Source organism: Passer montanus, unplaced genomic scaffold (assembly GCF_014805655.1).
Source record: "Passer montanus isolate IOZ18808 unplaced genomic scaffold, ASM1480565v1 scaffold77, whole genome shotgun sequence".
Lineage (NCBI taxonomy): Eukaryota > Metazoa > Chordata > Aves > Passeriformes > Passeridae > Passer > Passer montanus.
Genome location: NW_024372923.1, coordinates 2,482,423 through 2,489,791, shown reverse-complemented (window position 1 = coordinate 2,489,791; position 7,369 = coordinate 2,482,423). Strand labels below are relative to the sequence as shown.

At 49.7% G+C, this 7,369-nt stretch overlaps 1 long non-coding RNA gene across 2 annotated transcripts; it reads right to left on the bottom strand.

Annotated features, from left to right (window-relative positions):
• Positions 1 to 529: 529 nt before the first annotated feature.
• On the bottom strand, positions 530 to 5,441 carry LOC120512750. Of its 2 annotated transcripts, none has more exons than XR_005630108.1 (3): positions 5,333 to 5,441; positions 4,191 to 4,274; positions 530 to 691 (listed from the first exon to the last, which is right to left on the bottom strand). It is a non-coding gene; the product is annotated as an uncharacterized LOC120512750 (long non-coding RNA). The 2 variants fall into 2 exon arrangements; XR_005630109.1 differs by lacking the exon at positions 530 to 691 and adding an exon at positions 3,452 to 3,842.
• Between the last annotated feature and the right edge of the window lie 1,928 nt (positions 5,442 to 7,369).

The following is a 7,369-nucleotide window of genomic DNA, read 5'->3' as shown; positions in this document are numbered from 1 at the left end:
CCCAGAACCTTCCAGGGTCTGGGGGATCACAGGAACCCTCAGCAGGAGCTGACGGGACAAGGAGCAAAGGGCACAAAGGGAAAGGGGGAAATTTAGCTGGAGATTTTGGGGGGGATTTGGGGTCCCTCCCAACCTAAACAGCTCCATGATTCCATGGTGGAGGAAGATGAAGGAGAGCCACAAACACCCTGAGCTGCTTCACAAAATGAACAACAACGGTCCCAAGAGTCCTGCAGGCAGAAGATCCAAGATCAGACATTTCCCTGCAAGACAAAGCAGAAAGCCCCACAAATGTTCTCATTTCACATCTCCCGTGGTCACACCACAACCACCAGGACACAAAAGCCTTTTTTTTTCCTCCAGATGCAGAATTCTGGTGATTTGGAACCATTAGAGTTCAGCTCAAGCCAAAAGTAATCTTAATGGCAATGAAGGTTCAGCTCTTCCCTCTCAGCACAGGAGGACGGGAGAGAATTCCTGTTGGGTTTATGTGATTTGGGTTGATCACTCTGTGCCTACTTACCTCAAACAGCCAGCTGTGAGCTGTGATGCTGCTTTATTTTTCAGAGCTTCAATAAAGAAAATGCTGCAATTTTGTAAATTATAGCCCCGCCATCGATAGCTCCATTTCCAACGTGCTTATCTTATCTTGTGCTTAAATCAAATCAAACACTTCCCCTAACAGCAAACCCTGCAAAAACCCGACAGGACAAAATGCAGAGGGAAATCTGAGATGTGATTTAACTTGATTGCCAAAGGCACTTGCCAAAAGAGGATAAAGTACAAGAGGTTTGGTCCAGCCCTCCCCGAGGAGTTAGCACAGAATTCCAGCAATTAGGGAGGCAGATTTCCATCCCCAGAATTCCCATCATTTCCTCATATTTGGATATATAACAAAATGGGTGAGAAGGGACCTTAAAATTCATCCCATTCCACCCCAGGGACACCTTGCACTGTGCCAGGCTGCTCCAGCCTGGCCTTGGACACTTCCAACAATTTTCAGCTCTGAAATATGAGTTCAGAAGAGTCAAATCAACTCCCCCTGGATTTCCCAAAGAGCACCTCAGCAGCCTGCTCCCCTCCTCAGAACGTGCCTGGTCCCAGACTTGTGTCCAAAACAAATGTTGGATTTTGTGCTCACCCTCCATTAACTGCCACGAGCACCCTCACTCGGATGAAAGCCTGTTTATCCATTTTAATTGGGTATTAAAGTGTGTTTTGTGGCTACAGCCCAAACAGCAGTGGCGTATTAACTTACAATAGCTTTAACAACAAGAAACCCAACCCACCGTTGGCACACGGGCAATTATTCTGCAATTATCCAGAAATCACATTACCCACTAATTGCTCTGACAGGTGCCTAATTGCTTCTCTAAATAGGGGGTGAGGCTCTACCCCTGGGTTTGCTTGACCACCTTTCCTTCAAGCACTGAAAATATGAAGCAGCAGGAAGCAGATTTTGTTCTGCTGGGGGCTTTTCCCAGCCCAAATCCGCGTGCTGCTTCCTGCCCTGGGCACCCCCAGCTCCGTGCCACTCCCCAGGGGACAGCCTCCTGCCCCTGAGGAGCCAAAAGCTTCCCCAAGCCTACCCCAAAGCACCCATGGTGAAATTCCAGCAGGGTTTTAAGGAAATGGGGCTGGGAAAGGGACTTGGATGTGCCTCGGTGTCCTTGGAGGTCTTTTCCAACCTTAATGATTCCGTGCCTGGCACACTCCCAACCCTCCCTGTGTGAGCAGAGCTGTCCCAGAGTAAAACCTCCCACACCTACTCCAGGTGTAAACGATCCCATTCCAAGCAGAGAGAAACAAATATCTTTGTGTGTGTGTGTAATTTATCTCCTCTAATTTGAAGATCCTCCTTCTCCATGAGGAAAAAGCTAAGTTAGGAAGACACACACATGAGGAAGAGTCTGGTGTCTCTGACTGGCACTGAGTGATGAGTGTTGGAGATAATTGGCTGCAGAAATGAAGGCACTGGTGGAAAATGCTGCCCAGAGAGCTGACAAAAAGAGATTAAATACACTTCCATCCTCTACCATAGGTCTGTCTGGGAAAGGATAAACTCATTTCATAAGATCACGGGCTCATTAAGGTTGGAAAAGCCCCCTGAAATCAAACCCCACCAGCTCCCAGCACCACCCCCATGGTGACCATCAACCACATCCTCAGGTGGAGATGCCTGAGAGCTCCCTGGGACAGAGCTCCAGAATAAAGCAGGGATTGATTTATCCCCAGCCCCCACAGAACACACCTTGGGCAGTGCAGAGCATTATCCTCACAGCTGTTTGAGCCTGGAACCACAGCCTGCTTTGGGTGCAAAGGGACCTGAAATTCACCTTGCTCCAACCCTGACACCATCCCAGGCTGCTCCAAACTCCAGCCTGGCCTTGGGCACTGCCAGGGATCCAGGGGCAGCCCCAGCTGCTCTGGGAATTCCATCCCAGCCCCTTCCCAATATCCCATTTAAATCTCCCCTCTCCCAGTGGGAAGCCATTCCCCGTGTCCTGCCCCTCCAGCCCTTGTCCCAAATCCCTCCCCACATTTCTTGTTGGCTCCTTCAGGTGCTGAAAGGACAATCAGCCCCGAGCTTCTCCTCTGCAGCTGAACCATCCCAGTTCTCCCACCTTTTCCTCATAACAGAGGTGCTCCAGCCCTCAGATCAACTTGTCATCTGAACCATCCCAGTTCTCCCACCTTTTCCTCATAACAGAGGTGCTCCAGCCCTCAGATCAACTTATTGAAGGGAAAATTTAAAAAAAAAGCCTTAATGAGGAAATCAGAGGATTTGCAGGAATTAGCTGAAGGGCACTCGGGTTTCTTGTTAAGAGCAGCAGCTTTGTGGGAATGCCACAGAGTAAATGGCACAGCCAAGCATCATTACAGCGAAATTAATTCAATGCTACATTCCAGCACATCTCATTTGACTACTGTAAATCTCCTTCTGTGCCTCCTAGTAGTTATTTAATGAAAAACAAGCAAAAAATGGTGTATTGCTCTCATATCTGTCCCTACAGCTCCCAGAAATCCCAGGGCCACTGCAGCAAGCCTCATTCAAACATGACAAAAACACAATTTCTGCATCAAAGCGGGAATGATCTTCATCAATCCTCCTGCAGCCACTGAAAACACAGCATTTGTGCTTCTTATGACAAATAAATCTTAAATATTCATGTTCTGGCAAAATTTCTCTTCTTAAACACAAAATTAACTCCCCGAGTCCACGCTCGTTCAGACAATTGACACCTTCAGTGATTGAGGCCAAACAAATCACAGAGGCAAAGAGAGCCTTGATTTAATGGAAAAGCTGTCTGCAAACAGCTTCTGATAAATCTGAAGTTTCTCAGGATTGTACCCAGTGCCCTTTAGCTGATTCTTCATAATTATAAGAGAGGTAACACAACGAAGATTATTTTGCCTCCTTGTTGTTGTATTTTAGTGCTTATCCCTTGTCCTGAGCCCATCTGCAGCCCTGCACTGTGCAATACCATTCCCCAGTTTGAGGATGAGCTGCCTGAGAAGAACTCTGTCCTTTGCTGTTAAACCTCAGTCCTCCCAGACTGGTAACCCACCCCAGATATTCTGTTTTAGACCAGAATATCTGCTGTGTTCCCTGGCAAATGGAGCCTCACCCAGGCACGTTCTGCCTCTGTACACAGCAGCAGCAGCAGCGTTCATCCCGAGCTAGCAGCCCATCCATCCTGCATTTTTTTTTTCCTCCTGTACAGTTTGTCAAGTCCCTCAAATGAAGTTTTACACGAGCTGCTCAATTTCTGCACAGCAGACCAAAGAATCTGTCTGGAACAGGCTTGAATTGCAGCACTCTTGAATGAAATCTTCATTCCCTGGGAACGTGGAGTTCTTTTAATGAAAAGCAAAACCAGGAGGGACTGGGACCTGGGCACATGGGGAGAAGGAGCTGGAAAAGGGTCACACAGGCAGCAGGAAATAAGGAAAAGTGCAGAGCCAAGCCACAGACATGCACAGGGAATTCCTGTTTCTTATGGGATCATCCCCCATTTCCCAAGTGAATGAAAACCCTGCTGTACCTGGGAGATCATGGATGCCTTCAGACTCTGGGAAAGGTGGAAAATCCCTCACAGGAACACCCGGGATCATGAGAGGAAAATCCCACAGCAGGGGGGGCACTGAGTGGGGTTTGAGGTCCCTTCCCACCCTTTGGAATCACTCACCTCAGACTGGAATGAGCCTTTCCAGAAGTTTGCCCATCTTCCATGTAAATTATCCACAAATTCAAAATGTGCAAGTGAGTTCAGCTGACACAAAGACAAAAATATTTCTTCTAATATTTGTGTCAAAACTCTTGGGTACCCAAACTGAAATGAGCTGTGGGTTGCCTGGCATGGGCCTGAGCTGCAGGAAAATCGCTGTCCTCAGTGATTTAGGGTGAAAGGATTTAAATTTTGGTGAAAAGTCCTTCAGCAAACGAGTGCCAGGCCCAGAAGAGCAAACCAGGGTGACCAATTGTTCACCTCCTGCAGGTGAAGGGTCCGGACAGTTCTCAGACCCTGAACCCCAAGCCTTGAGAAGATTTCCCCGAGCAGCTCTCCCTGCCTGCCCACTGCAGAGTGTCGAGGGAAAAGCTGCAGAACTGACAAAAAGCAGCACCACAGAGCAAGATCTGCAGCGGTCAGAACGCTTGGTTTATCAAAGAGGGTGGCAGGGCCACTTTGATCACAGTTTAAGGAGCCAAAAAGGACAACAAAAACCTGCCGGAGCAAGTGCTTCATGCAGGCAGGAACACGCATCAATTTCCAGGGGTTATGAGGGGAAAAGTGCCAGAACCACAGAGGGAAAAGCAACTCTTGAAGCAAAGCTGTGAATAATTAATGACTGAAGGAAATTACCAAAGGTTCTCAGGGCTGCTCCACTGCCAGAGGTCTTTAACACAAGGCTGAGTGGTTTTTTTTTTACAAGAAATGTTCCAGTTCAGCCAGAGCTGCTGGACTGGAATTAGCTCAGGGAAATCCCAGTCTTGGGCACTGATCAAATCCTGACTGGATGGGCCTCAACTCCACACAAAACCCAAATTTCTACTGATTCGTTTTCAATGCTATTGGAAAACACTCAAAGAAGCACTCCAGGTACAGTATATTTCCATTAAAAATGTTATGGCTGATGCTGCAAACAGCCAGGGAACTTCATTGCTGCTGCCACAGGAGCAGTATTCTCCTTTTTCTCACAAATTCCCACTCCTCCAACTCCACCTCTGCTCTTTCCAGAGGGTTGGGGACCAGAGCTGGTCCCACCTAGGTAACAAAGGTAATTAACCAAAATAACAAAGATAATTAACCAAAGTAACAAAGATAATTACCGTGGTCAGGACGCTCAGGTTGGTGAATGATCTCCTCTTCCAGCAGGTACTCCCATGTCTCTCCCAGAGCTCCTCTGCTGCCCCAGCAGCCCAGCCAGGCTCTTACTGGTTTGGGATCCCCTTTCTTACTGGTTTGAGAGCCCCTTTCCCAGTGGGGGCTGCTCAATTAGCAGCCCCAGCCCACCCAAATTACCTGGCCCTTAATTGACTCATTAAGGCAATCACTGCTGTCATCTCCAGGCTCCTCACAAACAGCAAATTACTGCGAGCCTTTCAAGGCCATTCCTCAGGGCTTGCTGGGCTGTTTGGGGTGCTCGGGCTGCCTGGAATTCCTGGGATAAAAGGCAGAGCAACAAGTGCTTTGCCATCAGTCAGTGACTTCATTTTCCCCCGCTGAGTTCTAAAATTTGTCACTTAAACAAGCACTGGTGCTCCTGATTTATAGGAGGGAGGGTTTGGCCACAAAGATATTTCATCCGTGGGCAAATCTGCTTTATAGCCAACAATTTGTCAGGTTTCTAAGCCTCTGCCAAGAGCTGTTATTGATGGGAGGAGGCAAAACCAGCAAGGAGAAAACCAGCAAGATTTTGGCATCGCGCACCAGAAAAGTCACAGCAGCCATAAGAAAATTGTTGTCTGAGAGGAGCAAATGCTTGGGTGTGGATTTGCTCAAAATTCCAAAGCAGCTTTTGCCCAAAGAGGGGTTTCATGCACATCTTCCCAGGCAGTTACCAAATTACCACACAAATTCATCAAATCATAGAACCATGGGGGGCTCTGCAACTCTCACAGCTACAGAAATCTGTCTCCATATAGATAAATATTGCAGACTGTACCTTGAGCTTGGTATCCTCAGCCCCTTTTGAGGTCTGCAGGGCCCTGGAGTGGTGCCCCAGCCCCGAGCAGAGCAGCTGTGAGCCATCCCCAGGCCTGCTGAAGCATCTCCAGCTGCCAGTCTGGAGTCTGTCAGACCCCAGTCTGGAGTCTGTCAGACCCCAGTCTGGAGTCTGTCAGACCCCAGTCTGGAGTCTGTCAGACCCCAGTCTGGAGTCTGTCAGACCCCAGTCTGGAGTCTGTCAGACCCCAGTCTGGAGTCTGTCAGACCCCAGTCTGGAGTCTGTCAGACCCCAGTCTGGAGTCTGTCAGACCCCAGTCTGGAGTCTGTCAGACCCCAGTCTGGAGTCTGTCAGACCCCAGTCTGGAGTCTGTCAGACCCCAGTCTGGAGTCTGTCAGACCCCAGTCTGGAGTCTGTCAGACCCCAGTCTGGAGTCTGTCAGACCCCAGTCTGGAGTCTGTCAGACCCCAGTCTGGAGTCTGTCAGACCCCAGTCTGGAGTCTGTCAGACCCCAGTCTGGAGTCTGTCAGACCCCAGTCTGGAGTCTGTCAGACCCCAGTCTGGAGTCTGTCAGACCCCAGTCTGGAGTCTGTCAGACCCCAGTCTGGAGTCTGTCAGACCCCAGTCTGGAGTCAGTCAGACCCCAGTTTGGTGTCTGTCGGACCCCAGTGTGGTGTGAGACCCCAGTTGGGAGTCTGTCAGACCCCAGTTTGGTGTCAGACCCCTGCTCTGAACCTCCTCAAGGGGTTCAGCCCCTCCCAGGGAGGGCAGAAGTGGCACCCTGGCCATGAGCACGGTCAGTAACCAGTGAGGGACTGCTCCCCTGAAGAGGAAACACTCATTTTGGACAGGAGTAAATCATGGCAGGCAGGGCTGCACTCCTCCTGTCAGTATTCTCCTTCCATTTGCCCGGTTTTTGAGGCCAGCAGAGGCTGGGGAGGGAGAGGAGAGCCCAGAGGGGAAGTTCTGGGGGCAGGGGGTGAGAGGAGGTGGCCCTGGGGACAGATTGGCTGTGCTGTCACTGCTTTTCCTGGAGATCCTCAGGACAGATTGTGCCTCTGGGAGCAGAGGAGGTGGCCAGGGCCCCTGGGTGGGGAACACCAGCTCAGCCACCCTGGCAAATTGGTTTTCTGCTGCCAGACTGGCATCCCTCACATCAATTAAAGTGCTAATTGGAGGGACATTAACGACAGAAGCAGCA